This window comes from Lactuca virosa, chromosome 4 (assembly GCF_052849685.1).
Source record: "Lactuca virosa cultivar CGN04683 chromosome 4, Lactuca_virosa_CGN04683_v6, whole genome shotgun sequence".
NCBI classification, from domain to species: Eukaryota; Viridiplantae; Streptophyta; class Magnoliopsida; order Asterales; family Asteraceae; genus Lactuca; species Lactuca virosa.
In genome coordinates, this window is record NC_136429.1 from 262832906 (window position 1) to 262849239 (window position 16334).

At 36.8% G+C, this 16334-nt stretch overlaps 1 long non-coding RNA gene across 3 annotated transcripts; it reads left to right on the forward strand.

Annotated features, from left to right (window-relative positions):
• The first annotated feature begins 11474 nt into the window (after positions 1–11474).
• On the forward strand, positions 11475–15270 carry LOC145108237 (uncharacterized). 3 transcript variants are annotated; one of them, XR_013708124.1, is made up of 8 exons: positions 11475–11957; positions 12512–12576; positions 12848–12897; positions 13136–13250; positions 13338–13395; positions 13672–13773; positions 14522–14584; positions 15119–15270. It is a non-coding gene; the product is annotated as an uncharacterized LOC145108237 (long non-coding RNA). The 3 variants fall into 3 exon arrangements; XR_013708123.1 differs by having other exon boundaries at positions 13360–13395; positions 13613–13773; XR_013708122.1 differs by having other exon boundaries at positions 11477–11957; positions 13360–13395.
• The last annotated feature ends 1064 nt before the right edge of the window (positions 15271–16334 follow it).

A 16334-nucleotide genomic window follows, 5' to 3' on the forward strand; every position in this document is an offset into this window, starting at 1 on the left:
CTCAATAGCTTGTTTTATTGCAACATCTTGATCGGTTAAACCAAATGTTGGTTCTTTCCCATGAGTTTTAAGAAACGCTTTAAGCAACCAAGAGTAGGACTCAATGCTTTCAATGCTTAGCAACCCCGCTCCAACAGTAACTGATTTATTATGATGGTCAATAGCAGTAAATGGAACAAAAACCATTTGATACCTATAACACAAAAAAAGTGTTCATTAAAGTCAATTTTTGATGTATTCATAAGTGAATATAAAAATATTTATGTTTGAATACAGTTACAATATATTATTAAAATAATTTCAATATTAAAAACTGAACATTAAACATAAAGTTAAAATATTCGTATATGAATAAGCTATAAAAAAGTAGATAGAATAACTTACTTATTTGTTCGGAAAGTCGCATCAAACGAGATAACATCACCAAATTCGCCATAATATGCCTTCTCCATTTCATCATCCCAAAACATAGAGTCCAAAACATCATCTTGACAATTAAACTCAAATGGGTAATTTGGATAGTGAGCTCGACGATCATTCATTGTGTTTACTATCATTTGGGAATCTTTATAACTCATAACCCTGTTGATATCTCTCCTTAAATTTTATAGTCAACTACTTTGGGCTTTACAAACTCATACTCACCTCTCAGACTTGCCCTCAACTTATGAGCCATAGTTGGGCCTATTTTTGATGTGGAAGCACGCACTATAAACTCTTTTTCTGAATATGACATTTGCCTCGCTTTTTTAAATCACTTCTCTTCTCAAGTGCATGGTTATGAAGTTCATCAAACTGAAAAACTTTATAATCTGGACTTCCATACACATATTCAAATATAATCTTTTCTTGACAACCAATAACTCTTGAATTTGAATTTCGTTTCCTCCTAACATCACTTGTACCCAATGTATCACAAGATTTCTTTTTCTGTTTTCCACCACAATTACATATAACATGTTTCTTCTTTATAATCTTGTTATCAAACCTTGACTGTGTGCTCAGTCTCACATCAAAACCACCAATTTCAGCATACTCAGAATACATTTTGATGGCCAACTCTAACGATTTGAAGATTAAACCTTTAAATGAGATAAATTGAATAGGTACATCTAGCTTATGTAAATGTTCTCTAATTACATTACTACAATATTGCGCATCATCTACTGAACTCGAAGATTCACCTGGTAAAAATTTATAAAATCTAAATCAATCTATTAATGCATGAATAAAACCATCATATATGAATAACACAATCAAATATGAATACATGAAATTCATATGAATAAACTAAAAAACAATGTTTATTAATGAATAAATAAAACATTCATATATGAATACATGAAATTCATATGATTCAAAAAATATAAAATAAAAACAGTACTTATTCATATATGAATAAAACGAAAATAATAATAAATTCGAAATTACAATTATCACACGTTTGTTCATATATGAATAAGACAATAATTTATTCATATTTACAGATTCATACGTAAATACATGATCATCAAAAAAAATTAAAACATCGTAATAATTCAATAAGTGATACCTTCAAAAAATAAGTTCTCAACATCTTCTTCTTTATTCTCACACATCGAAGAATACAAATCACCATCAATAACACTAGAATATGACATAACAAACCAATTGATCAGTAATAAACAACAAAAACAATCTTAATATCGATGAAAATCATGATAAAATAAAATAGAAACTGAACGACAACAAAATTAAAACAAAAAACAAAAAAAAGTCGTAAATATGAAAACCAAATTAATTTCGAATCTATCTCACCTCAGAGCATACAAACGATCTGAAAGAAAATTAAATCGGCTCCGATCAGATGATGCAATTGCAATAAAGATCATATGAAAACCTGATCAATTTGCAATCTCTCTCACTTCAAATCTTAAAAACGATATTATTGAAAATTAAATCAGCTCCGATCAGATGATGCAATTGAAATAGAGATCTCAAACTACAGAACAAAAATCCGATGAAACAACTGCAATACAGATGCAAAACTTCAAGATAAATGGCAAGAATACGTGTAATTCCTAACCAATTATATAGAGAAAAAATCTTGATAATGAATTCCGATATATCCGATTCAAACGAGATAAAGATCTGATGAAATCAAAAATTGAATACGAAGAAGAAAACTGCAATACAGATGCGAAACTCCACGATAAATGGAAAAAATACGTGTAATTGCTAACGAAATATATAAAGAAAGAATCTTGATAATGAATTCCTCTATATCCAATTTAAACGAGATAAAGATTTCATGAAATCAGAAACTGAAAACGAAGAACAAAAAAGTAAATCTAAAAAGTGGCTAATTTACAAAAATACCCTTAATGAAAAAATGATACATACGTTTTTTAAGGTTTACATATTAGATAAATGATTGGCTGAGAATGTGTAACACCCCAACTCTCAGGTATAAATTTTACAGCTTTATTTCCATTTTAAAGGGTCTACTCGACGATTCGGATGCCCTGACTCGTCGAGTAGGAACGAAATCAGCCGTGTGTTTAAGTGACCAACTCGACAAGTCGGAGGACACGACTCGACGAGTTGGAGCTGGTGAATGAAACCCTAATTTCCAGGGTATTGCACCCTATTTAAAGGGTCATTAGCCTCCCTTGGCCTCCCTTACAGCCCCCATGAGTCCAGAAACCCTAATTCGTGCTTACTCTCCATTTTGTGTGATTTTCAAGCTTGGAAGAGGATTTGGAAGAAGAAGGCTTGAAGTATAAGAGGATTGAAGTATAGAGGAGCTGGTGGATCTGACTCTTCCGCTTATTGGCATCATTTTGAAGGTAATAAGTCGTTACCTTGACTTTCCTCCTTCTAGATCTCTTCATGCTTGATATTAGGGCCATGTTAGTATGTTAGTGATTCATGTCGGGTATTAGACATGATCTGAAATTGCAACTTCGGATCTAGGCTCATCTTGATTCCTATAGTCATAAAGCTTCAGCCTTTAGCAAGATAATGCCTTTTCCTCACTTAGAACCTCTTCTTTAGCTTGGTTTGGCTCTCAAGACCTTGTATGCACGTAAAGTTTGCAACTTTACGGTTCAAAATCATTTGGACAAGAAATGGACTCTATGAACTCGACAAGTCGGATAAGGGACTCGACGAGTTGGGAAGGATTTTCTCGTTGTTTGGTTTCTGCATGGACTCGGCGAGTCAGCAGATGACTCGACGATTCGGTTAGGGTTTTCCCCGACTTCTGGACACGCATAGACTCGAAAAGTTGGTCGGAAACTCGGCGAGTCAGTAAGGGTTTATGACCTTCTGAACTCTTAAGGAACTCGACGAGTTGCTAGCTGCACTCGACGAGTTGGGTCATCATGGACTGTTGACTTTGACCGTTGACTTTGACTTGGACCGAGGGTTGACCAGTTTGACCTCTGGGGGTATTTTGGTAATTTGGGAATTTATGGAAGGGAGTCACCGGTGGTTGTAGGTGTTGGACTTGGAGCTGCATTTAGAGGAGTTTGACTTTATCGATTCGAGCTACTTGTGAGGTGAGTTCTCCTCACTATATCAACAGCGTCTAAGGCACCAATGCCGGCCCTTATCGGATTTGTATTCGAGTTTATTGCATGATATGCTTATTGATTTACATCCTGGTAGTTAGGATGGTGTTAGGCTTAGTGACATGTTTAGGTCGGTATCTTGGTATATAGGATGATGTTATGTTAGTGACCTGGTTAGGTAGGTATCCTGGCATATATGATGATGCTATGTTAGTGACCTGGTTAGGTCGGTATCCTTGTATATAGGATGATGCTATGTTAGTGACCTGGTTAGGTCGGTATCCTTGTATATAGGATGTTGCTATGATTATTGATCTGTTAGATCGGTTTGACTCTTATATATGCTAGCGTATGATATTATGTGCACATGTTTATTTGATTGGGGGTTGGGTTGAGGCGGTCCTTCTTTGTGTTGAAGGTCAACATACCCAGAGTGGTCCGGATAGACTACAGGCCCAGGAGGGCATGTTAGTCAGACCGAAGGCCCGACGAGTGGTCCGGATAGGCTCTAGGCCCTACGAGGCGGTCCAGACGTGCCTAAGGCTCGGAGAACGGTCCAGATAGGCTGAATGCCTGCGAGGCGGTCCAGTCAGGCTGAAGGCTCATTATGCATGCTATTTGTTTATATGTTATTGATATGTTTTATGGTGTTGGTATTTTGGGGGTAACTCACTAAGCCTTCGAGCTTACATTTATCGATTATTGTTTCAGGTACTTTTGATGATCGCGGGAAGGCGAAGGCGTGATCGTACAACTCCTCATATTTTATGATTTTATGATTTGATTCTGGGATACTCTGACATTATACTATTTTGAAAACAAGTTTTGTAATAACCATGAGTTTTCAAATGTTTTAAAAAAGTTTAAATTTGGCATGATTTTTATGGATGTTACAAGTTGGTATCAGAGCCTTGGTTTGAGTGAATTGGAGGAAACACTCGCGTGTCTCCAGTCTCAAACTGAGGACAAGATTTTAAAACGATTTTCTTAAAATGGTTTCAAAATAATAAAGGAGGATGCAAGTGTATGATCCGCCGGAGCTCGCGGATAGACCCCAAATACCTTACGGATTATTTGATTTATGTGATATGTTAGAACAACATGCTAGTACTAGGCTAGGGATCTTTAGGGATTGCATGATAGAATTGCCTGATTATATGATGTCTGATAGCATAGGCTTTTCCTTATATGAAATTAACATCATTACTGTGGTTGCTTAGTGTATGCATTACGGATGTACATAATTAAGATCTTATAGGCTGAGAATGTTTGGTTTGGCCTTATTTCCTGTTCTTCTCTGATGAAGGGCTTAGGGTAGGATCGGATATTTGAAAGTCTATAGGGTACAACGTTATGTATGGTTAGCGTACATGAGTGTTGCAGGGTTGGTGGTGTTGGATTAGGTGTCTAAGCCCATAACTATTATTGGTATGTACTTGACCCGAGAGTAGCATGGTCCATTCAGGTTGCATATCATCAGGACAATTTGATAGGATGGACTTTTGAGAAGAGGTTATTTATGGTTTATTAATATATTATAAGTTATTATATATTAATATGAAATCATATTATTTAATTAGTATTGATCAAGAATTAATTTGGAATTAATTTTGTGATCAAAAGAGGCTAATTAAATATAAGGGGTTGATTTGGTAAATCATTCAATCTTATGGTGTGTGCCAATGATCCATGATTCCTTAGGTTGGGCTAAACCCGTGTGACAATCCATGGATGATCCATGGAGGTTTAAACGCATGGAGCCTAAGGAACATGGAAAGTCATGCCCATTAGGGTTTACATGGTGTAACCCTAATCATGCCACACTATATAAGAAGGCCCTTAGCATCCAAAATGGCACACTAGATCCTTGGAGTTCCATGAGCCGATTTTGGTGCAAAAATACTCTCTCAAAAGTCTCCTTTGTTCTAGGTGTGTTGTGATTCCATTTGAGGCATCCACACTATTGGTGCTAAGTTCTTAAAGGTCCAAGGTTTCCAGCTACAACAAAAGGTATGTCATCTAACTAGAATTTTGTAGTATAGATACTCCATTGTATGCTAGTTAGGATGATGCTTTGGAATATTGAAAGTTTGCATGTATATTAGAGAAAACATAGGTCCAAAGCATTTAGGGTTGCATGTACACCTTAGGAGTGTTAGAATTCTCAAAACCCTTTAGTGGTATCAGAGCCTAGGATTGTTTTCCATTATACTTGATGCTACTTGTTTTCAAAGCTTGAAAAAATCGATTTTCTACTGTCTGAACAGTGGACTCGCCGAGTCCACTGATGGACTCGCCGAGTCCCCTCACAAACCTGACCAACTCGTCGAGTTTGTTCATGCACTTGACGAGTTGGTGCTCCTGGATGTAGATTTTCGAGTTTTAAGGCTGAAATTGGACTAGGATCATTACCCTAAACTATTTTTTGAACTTATAAACCCGTTGTTGATGTGGTAATGATCATGCTTATCCAATTTATAAGATAATTGTCAAAGTTTCATGTTTTGTATTAGTTTATATGGTTAGGCTAATTACATGAAATTTGTTTGATATGAATTGTCTTGTTCTTATGAGTTTAATTTAGATCATAGACAAGTTGTTTGATTTTGTAAGTTACAATAGTTGATCTAAATGTTTTGATGAATTCCATAACTTGTCCTCAAGTTATGGAAAGTGAAGAGTCTCATTTTTAAATGTCATCTTAAATGGTTTTATGTCATCCATAACTTGTCCTCAAGTTATGGAACATGAAGAGTCCTTTTCATAAATGGTTTTATGAACTCCATAACTTGTCCTCAAGTTATGGATTTTTAAGAGACTTTTCATTAAAACTTATATTAAACTCATAAGTTATGAATTTGAAAAGTTTTGACAAGTTTCAAAACTTGCCCTCAAGTTTTGGAATTTGTAAAGTTTCACCTTTTGAATACTTTAGTTCCAAACCCTAGAGTTTTAAAAGTTTAAAATTCAACCCTTATACTATTATAATATTATAGGTTTAATATTTATATATATGTATAAGAGTAAAGTCAGTCTTACCGTTAATAGGCCTCATTCACGAAGCCGGTCTATAAGGGGGGGGGGGGGGTATAAGGTTACTACCTATAAAATGGCAGTTTAATGGGTGTCCACTCTCACCCACCACTTCCTTGACTGGTGGAGGGTCGTTAGCCGAACGGGTTTGACAAGATATTAATTTTCATTAAAAGTATAATGATAACAATAAAGTAACTAAACTTTTATTAAATTCCCAATCTTAGTTACTTTAGGAAAAATGTGAATTTGGTGCTAACCCATGAAATTGCACTTTGCACATTGTTAAGTCGTTAGTGGAGCGTATGTGGTTAACCGACACACTAATCTGGGACTGACAGTGCGTGGCAAAGGGTAGCTTGATGTTAATCATAGATCAATGGAGCGTGTGTGATTAACCGACACATTGATTAGGTGAGGTAACATTAAGAGTACCAAGCTAATTTGCATGGTTATTCACACCTTGTTTGTGATCCTCGGCATCCCAGTCACAAACTTGAAGGGCACAATCGAGATTTAAACATGCCATTGAAAAGTTCAATGAATCTCAAAGGATCTAGGAATTTCTATTCAATTAAAACCTAAAGTTCCTTTTCATTTTTCGTGGTGGAAATTGGTAAATCGTCATTTACCTACCTTCAAATATTTTGCAATTGGATTACACCATCCCTCTTCCAAATTGTAAAATATTGTGTTGGGTCCTAGCCTTAATATTTCATTTGGGTGTTATATTAAGGACTTAAATCAACTAAATTGAATTTCTCCCATGTAGATGTCTAGTTCAGACAACTACGGTCTTCCTAAATCTCTTAGAACAAGCTTTCCTCTTGAAGATGATGTTCCACGATTGGATTACGGAAGTCATACTTCACTTCCTCCACCTCCTCCAATTATTCTCCCTAACCCACAACTTTGAAGACTTGAAAATTTCAAGACCACTCAAGCCCTGTTTGATAGCAAACACAAGGATGGAAAGTTTGTGTGCGCACATGTCTTAGATATGAAGTCACACATTGACAGGCTGAGAATGTTGGGTGTCGTGTTCCCAAGGAAGTTGGCTATTGACTGGGTTCTTCAGTCACTTCCTGAGTCATATAGTGAGTTTGTTAAAGACTACTATGTGACAGATCACGACATGACCCTTATTGATCTTACTTATTTGTTGATTGCTACTGAATCAACAATGATTTGGCGCAATGGTCAAGCAAATTTGACTGGAAGATCTACCTCTCAAGCTGACATGGGCAATGACATGGATATCCCATAAATGATTCCTTCTCCTAAAGGAAAGGAATTGGCCATGATCAAAAGTTTTGATCATAAGGGAAAGGCCAAATCTGAGATTGTTCCATATGACATTCCCGATGAGCCTGTTTGTTTCTATTGCCAAGGAAAGGGACATTGGAATCAAAGTTGCCCTGACTACCTGAGAACTTTAGTCAGATTATATGGTTCTACTTCAGGTAAGTCCACTGTCTAACTCTATTAAGTTCCTAATTGTTGATTCTTAATACATGATGTGACAAGGTTGCATTTTGATGTTTTGTAGGATCATGCAAAAGGAAGGAAGCTTAAAGGAAGAGTATGTTGAATCTGGTCGCGAAAATGGATTTCAATCGCATGGTTCGATGATCGGATTTTTGAGCTGCTGCTTAAAGAGTTATGATAGATTGCTTAGAAATATGTAGTAACACAGTTTTCATTTGTAATTGCATTGTAAGGAAAAAGTTTTTTCCGCAATTCTATAAATAAATAAAATTTTGTTTTATTTTATTATATCTCCTTGCAATGGCATTTTGTGAAAACTGATGTTTGTATGTTTCTATGTAAGCAATATGAATTTGATTCTTTCGTTTGTGGTAGTGTCGAGAATTTTCCAAATAAAGGAAAGATTCTCATCACCCAAGTTTCAGTTGGATAATTCCTTGATCACATGGATATGTGAATCAAGTGAAGGACTAGGAGATTGGGTACACTTGGTTGTGCACTGGTTAGGTCCACCACGAAGATCGATGAGACAATTCGTCATGCTTTACTAAAGTTTAGTAAACATGGTTATACTTACAAGTTTAAGTATGATTCTGAAACGTTGGAAAAGGTTCATTGTATGGCAGAACGAATGAGAAGAATCAAATTAGGCAGAAAGATAAAAGTTTCTCCAATCTGAAAAGATGGGAGAGTACTTTAGTATCGGGTTTTATGATCATCTTAATGATTATGGAAAACCATATCACAATTAATCCTCTAAGCACATCTTAGTGCATTCATATGGCTAGGAAGAGGAATCATGAATTGTTGAAACGGTTAAATCAAGAAGATGAGTCATACTTCGTTCCAAAAAATAAATCTTGGAGTCATACTCCAAGATTGTGCCTTGAGTGACATAATCTTAAGAAGGTTTAAAACACTTATCAAATATAGAGTAAAATGTTTTCTACTCTTGTACATTTGAAATTGATAAGTTTTGATGTCTTGGATAGGACAAAGACCAACTAAAACCAATTGTGTGAAGTTTCTTTCTTGATAAGAATCCGCACTAACTCTTGAATATTTGTTTGTCAAGGAATGGTTCTTGACAAGAGAATATTAAATGTCAGAGGTTAGTGGGAGTCTTAAGGATCTTGACAAGTTTCAAGAACTAATAAAGAGTAAAACCTATTGTTTATCGTTAGTACACGACTTGAGGTTTGTAACCTATCGTGTTGACATATTCTTGTTTTTGTGCTCATTCCAATTAAAGTTGACTATGCATGAGAGTTCTATGAATTCTTAATTGTTTGCATGACAACCTGGAAGCAATGGTAGGCCCTTGTGTTGCCAAGTGGCAAGAAATTTAGATTGAACAAGTTCAATCCATATGAGTTTGGATTTGTCACTAACCTTGTATTGTGATTATGGTTAGGACAAAATCACATGGATAGGAACACATATACCATAAAATCTAAGTGTCATAAGGTTTCTCTCCAATTCATGAAAATGATTGTGAGGAAACGCTTTCACTAAGTAGATTATAAGGAGATAGAAATCGTGATATTTACATTCTCCAATTCAATTATGATTACGGCATACCTCTTCATAATTTGAATTGTGAGAAATGGCAAAGGGTCTAAACATTTGAGACTTATTGCTGTAAGTTCTAAAATTATTAAGACAAACATGTGAGCTATCTAAGAAAAGGTGTATGAGTTTGAGAAGCCTAGATAAAGTCTTGCCTAAGCATCTCGTATCAGAAATCTGAACTTTGGTAATGAAAGTCAATAAGTATTGATTTCTAGAAGTCCAGCTGATTTCAGGGTACATGTCAAAGCTAGTGGGAGCATAAATGCTATTACGCTAGTGGGAGCATAATGAATTATGATGAATGTTGCAAGTTAGCAATGTTAATTATAGAAAACAAAAGTTTCAATTCGCAAGTTGTAGTGTTTGAAAAGTTGTTTTGCTACAATTAAGGGAGATGAATTCATACTTCATTTCAAATCTAAAAGCTTAGATTGAGATTTTAATCAGATTTAATCAAATATATATATATATATATATATATATATATATATATATATATATATATATATATATATATATATATATATGAATGTTATGTTAGATTGGTTCAACATAAGGAAATTCTATATATGGATGTGTTAATTGCGTTCTCAAAATTCGACTATGATTACGACATCCCTTTTCATAATTCGAATGATGAGAGCATGGCAAATAAATATATTATACACTACAAAAAAAATTACATTTAATGGCACAAACTTTTTGTGGCATAGTTTGTTTTGTGCCACTATATTATATTTTTTAGTGGCACATAATTATTTATGCCACTATTGTACTCATTTGGTCCCTTTCATTTTTTTTGTATTCAATATACCATCGAACTTGTTGTTTGCGTTCACCATAACCCTTTTGACCGGCTTTTGACCTGTGATAGCCGGTCAAAGGGTTATGGTGAACACAAACAACAAGTTCGATGGTATATTGAATACAAAAAAGGAAAGAGACCAAATGAGAACGAACTCAACAGTTGGTTACCCTCCTGAATCATTTTCCCTTTACTCATTTACAACAAATCTCACGTCATCTCCTACTGATATTAATGACTTTATGAGATTCATTCTTGCTTCTCTTCAAAACATAACCCACGAAAGAACATTATTCATACATGTACAACTTTGTAATGCACTTGAATATTTAGTAGGGGAATCTTGACTAAGCATGCGCAGTTCATGACTACATTTACATTTCCAATCAAATGATTTATCGTATCATGGATTCTAGACAAGTCTACAAACGAATGGAATCACAAGTGCTGTGATTTTTGAGTTTACTTAGCTTTAAGATCGAATTCATGGGATAAGATACAACATCAATATGTACAATATCATGCTGCTTTTGTAGACACATCACCATAATATACCTTGAGGTAAACGTTTATGCTGATAAATATACCTCTCATACACAGTCATATCCTTTTGCAGAGAGGTGTTGACATCTAACCACAGTAAACATAGTATAGACCATGTTTTAACGAGGTTACCCCTTTGAAACGCTCTTCATATACGTTATAGCCAAAGAAGGTTGCAGTCTTTGATAATTTTGCAACTTTAATTTCATTTAACTTTTCGGGGAAAATGATTCAGGAGGGTAACCAACTGTTGAGTTCGTTCTCATTTGGTCCCTTTCCTTTTTTTTGTACTCAATATACCATCGAACTTGTTCACAGTCACAGGTCAAAAGCAGGTCAAAAGGGTTATGGCGAACGCAAACAAGTTCGATGGTATATTGAAAACAAAAAAAAGAAAGAAACCAAATGAATACAAACTCAAAAGTTAATTACCCTCGACTCAATTTCCCTTTTTTTATTTAGGCGCTTCTACTTCCCTCCAAGATTAAAAGCTCCCAACCTTGTAGGATTAGGGCTCGAAAATTAGTGAAACTCGGCATTCACTCAATCTCTCCATTCTAGCCATCACGATTCATTGGTTCAAGGCATCGCATATTCATGTTGTCCGTTTTTGCTTCATATTCACTTCTTAAACCTTCTCCGATTCATTTAGCAGATGGACCTAAAGTGAAGGATGAAGATACAACGCTGTGTTTGTGAATCGCCACATGCATTTTGTAAACACATTTGTTATTGTCAACAGTCGCATCTTCTGGTCAGCGACAGTTCTCCGTTTGTATTTCGAGATGAACGACGTTGTTGATTTGACTTATTGAGACATCAGGCGAAACGATGTCATCGTAGGAGGCGTACAATTCTTCAATTTCGCCATCACCTTCTGGAACTCTCTAGTCGGAATTCGATTTTGAAGTCAGGTCAAGTGAAAATGGGTTGATGCTGAATGGATCTGACCCGAGGAACAGGTTTCTCTTTACCTTTTTTTATAATCTGTTTGGTCATTTATACTTTACTAAAATCCCTTTTTATCATAATAATAGTATACACACTCTTGCGGTCTCTATTAGTTCTTGGGTTTTAAAATTCTTAATTGCAATTTGGGGTTTTATGGACGTTGTGTTCTAACTTGGCGAAGTAAGTAGATGCATCTATCTACTGACTATAGTGAACGAAGGGGTATATCAGTATATAACTATATATGCTTCAATTTGTTGTAAAAAACTTATCAGGTGTTTTTAATTTATGCTATCATGTTCAACTTATGTGATACTCTCTGCCTTCAAACAATGGGTGAGTGATTACCCCAATTAAGTTATTTTAAGGATTGATGCTTGTTCCTTGACCAAATTTAAAGTTCTTGGCACAATTTTAGTTTTCCCTAATGTTTTATGTTCATTTTTTCCTTTGAATGGGATAACCTTAATAGATTTTGCAAGTCTCAAGTGCAGTTTTTTGCTAGATAGAGATTGTTCTAGTTTAAATACTTTATTTAAATTCAAGTCGTTAAAATATTTGTCAGGTTTTTAAAACGTAAAATTCACCGTCTTTTTGGTCACCAAGAGCACAAGCACTCTGGAACTCAAGGTTAGTTGTTTCATTCTCTTTTTCTCGTATTCAAGAACGACAATTGTGACTTTTAAGGTCATATATAGCACACGCCCAATTTAAAGATTATTGCAGAACTAGGGATTTGAAATTTTGAATAACAAAGATTTATTGGAGCAATTTCCTTCTTTACAACAGCTATTATACCGCCTTATACAATATTGGGTTTATACCTTTTTTAGAAATAAACATTTGGTAATTTTGTTAAATATAATATTAATCTATTTGCATTTTTTTTCTTTTTATGTAGCCTGAAGTGGCAGCTGTTGGAATTATGTCATACAATATGCCATGGCTCTGGTATATTTGACCTTTGTTCCTTTTTATTCATTTGCTAGAATTGATATATGTTAATTAAAGACTTCAGTTATATAATTGTTGTGTGTTTTTTAGGTAATGAAAGGGACCTTTAAATATTATGTTGCACTAAACGATGGAATTATCAATCATATTGATAAGATGTCTATTGTTTATGTTACATGTTTGAGTAGTTAATTTTTATTGTTATAAACCATTAATCAATCTTTTTCTATGTCAGTTTTTTGAGATGCGAAGACATGAAGCCATCAGGGCCTTGGATATAATATAAAATAGTTGGTCAGCAGGTCCCTTCTTGATTCATAAAGCCAAAGGACCCAAAACACCCTTGGCAGGTATAATATTGCATTCTTTTATGCCACTGCTATACATGACATCTTTTTAAGCGAATCTCTAGACTAAAACATACTTATTTATCGTAGTGAACTGTGTCTTGTGTTGTAGGTGGTCACAATTCATCTGTAACGTCCCGATTTTCAGGTATTGTTTAAATAAGAATTTAATTGGTTTCAAGGCCTACTCGACGAGTTGGTTGCCCTACTCGTCGAGTAGCAACGAGTTTGGTACGCGTGTTTAGTGACCTACTCGCCGAGTCCATGAAGGGACTCGACGAGTAGGAGCTGGCAGAGGAAACCCTAAATCCCAGGGTTTTGCACCCTAATTAAGGAAGCATAAACCTCATTTGGGCTCTTTGCAGTTCTAGAGAGCTCTTAAGAAACCCTAATTCGTGTGGTGCTCTATTGTGTGTGTATTAAGCTTGGGAGGAAGATCTTTGGAGAAAAGGAACTTGGAAGGCAAGGGAATTGAAGCAAGGAAAGTGTGGGAATCAGAATCTACCTCAGGTAGCATCTTCCAGAGGTATCAAGTCGCCACCTTTACTTCTTTTCCCTTCTAGATCTCTTTTTGGTTGAGTTTGGGGCTTTTACGGATCTTTGAGTTGATAAGGTGGACTATGGGCTAGATCTGAAGTTGTAACTTCAGATCTGGACCCTTCTTAAGTCCTAGAGTCATAAAGTTTCTAGTTTGGGCGTGAATGAAACCTCTTTGAGTATGAAACCCCCATTGTAAGCTTGGATTTGACATTAAGAGCCTTTGTAGCTATGCATGCACGTAAAGTTTGCAACTTTACGTGAAAAGCATGCCTTAGAAGCTTGGATCTGTAGTTTGGAGCCGCTGCATGGCTCAAATGAGTCTGTATGGCAAAAAGGACTGAAGGGACTCGGCGAGTCGCATGGTCGACTCGGCGAGTCATATGAAGATAGGCATGAACTCGGCGAGTCCAATGAAGATTGCCGTAGACTCGAAGAGTGGATGAACAACTCGGCGAGTCGGATGAGGTTGCCCCAACTTATGTATGCGCGGGTAACTGTCGAGTTGCAAGAAGGAAGCTCGACGAGTGGCCTTAGGGTCTTGATCGTAAACCAAAGGAACTCGACGAGTCACTCAGGTGACTCGGCGAGTGGGTTAGTACTTCAAGGAACTCGGCGAGTAACCGGGGGTACTCGGCGAGTCGAGGTCAACATGGACTGTTGACCTTGACTGATGACTTTGACTTTGACCAGGATTGATTAGTTGGCTTATGGGTATGATTATACTATGGTTATAGGTGGTGGAGTTTGTGGCAGTGATCCGAGGGTTGAAGTTTATCTACCGAGTCGACATCTGCAAGGTGAGTTATCCTTACTATATCGATAGGGTCTAAGGCACCAAGGCCGGCCCTTTTAGTTGTTATCGTTATGGTATGCTACATGTGGATATGATCTGTTAGATCAGAATCAGGATAGACAGTATGTTATGCTCTTATGATCCGTAGGGATTGATATGTTAGTGACTTGCTAGGTCAGTGCTCTAGTTATGAGATAGATATGTTTGATGGTTGTATATGCCAGTATATGTTAGTTATGCGCACATAGTTACTTGCTTGTTGCTTGGGTTGAGGTGGTCCTGCTTTGTGCTGAAGGTCAACACACCCTATGAGCGGTCCGGGAAGACTGTAGGCCCACGTGGCGGTCCAGTCATGCCGAAGGCTCCGTATAGATTCAGTTGGATTGTAGGCCCTGTAGGGCTGTCCAGTCAGGCCGATGGCCCAGTATGCATGTTGATTGATTGATTATTACAGATATGATATTATTAGTGTGGTATTGGTATTTTGGGGGTAGCTCACTAAGCCCTCGGGCTTACAGTTTTCAGTTTATTGTTTCAGGTGCTTCAGGAGTTCATGGCAAGGCGAATGTGTGACCGTACCGCTCCTCATCCTTATGATCTGGCTTTTGGGACACTCTGATTGAATAATGAATTGAAAACACTTTTGTAAACAATTACTATTTGGTTTTATTGATGCTTGAAAAGTTTAAATTTGGCGTAAAATTTTGGATGTTACATACAGTTATTATGATATGTTAGAACAACATGTTAGTCCTAGGCTAGGGATCTTCAGGAATCGCATGATAGACTTGCCTGATTATATGATGCCTACTAGCCTAGGGTTTCTTGTATATGGAATTGACATCATTACTGTAGTCGTTAGTGTAGGAGCCACGGCTGTGCGTAATCAAGATCTTATAGCCTGAGAATGTTTGATCCAGTCTTCGGATAGGATTGGGTATTCGAAAGTCTATTGGGTCCAGTGTTATGTGCGACTAGCCTGAACTAGCACTGTAGGGGTTGACGAAAGTTTCATGGATGTGTGGGTTGTGAGGAGCTGTGATATCAGTTGTGGGATAGACGATGTTTCCCTAGGAGTAAGGGTTGAGCGTATATTATGTTGATGATAGTGTTAGGGTGTTGTGGCGATACTTGAGACAAATATGGGTAGGTGCGACTAGACAAATATGGGTATGAGCCCGTACTACTGAAAGCACAGGACCATACGCATAGCAAAGAAGTCACAACCCCTAGGGTTTGTGGGTTTTGGTCTCCCGATATTATGTTATTTATCTGATGACTTGAATATATATTTCAGTATGGTGGTGACGAGACGTGTTGCTACTGGATCCGGATCAGAATCAGGATCAGGATCGGGAGACCGAGGGTCAGAGGTGCCGATAGCACCCGAGCCCGTGGTACAGATAGGGACCGAGGAGTTAGATGCCAGGATCCGTGAGATTATGCACGACGAGATTGACGCAGCGTTCCGAGCACAACTGCCAGAAATGTTTGGGTCGATTAAGACCGCGATGGTTGGGTACTTTGATGAGCGTTATGCAGCTCTAGCAGAGACAGCTGTTGCTGCTGCCACTTCGGCTGTAACTGCGGCAGGGGTTGGAGGAGGAGCCAGCAGGGCTTTCCAGTACCGGGACTTCGGGTATAGGATTGATTACATATGCTAAATATTCATCCGTTCTAAATATTTCCCAAATGCCTAGGGCATTAAGAGGGAAAAAGAGATAGAACCGGATATGACTAAAGTGGTTAAACAA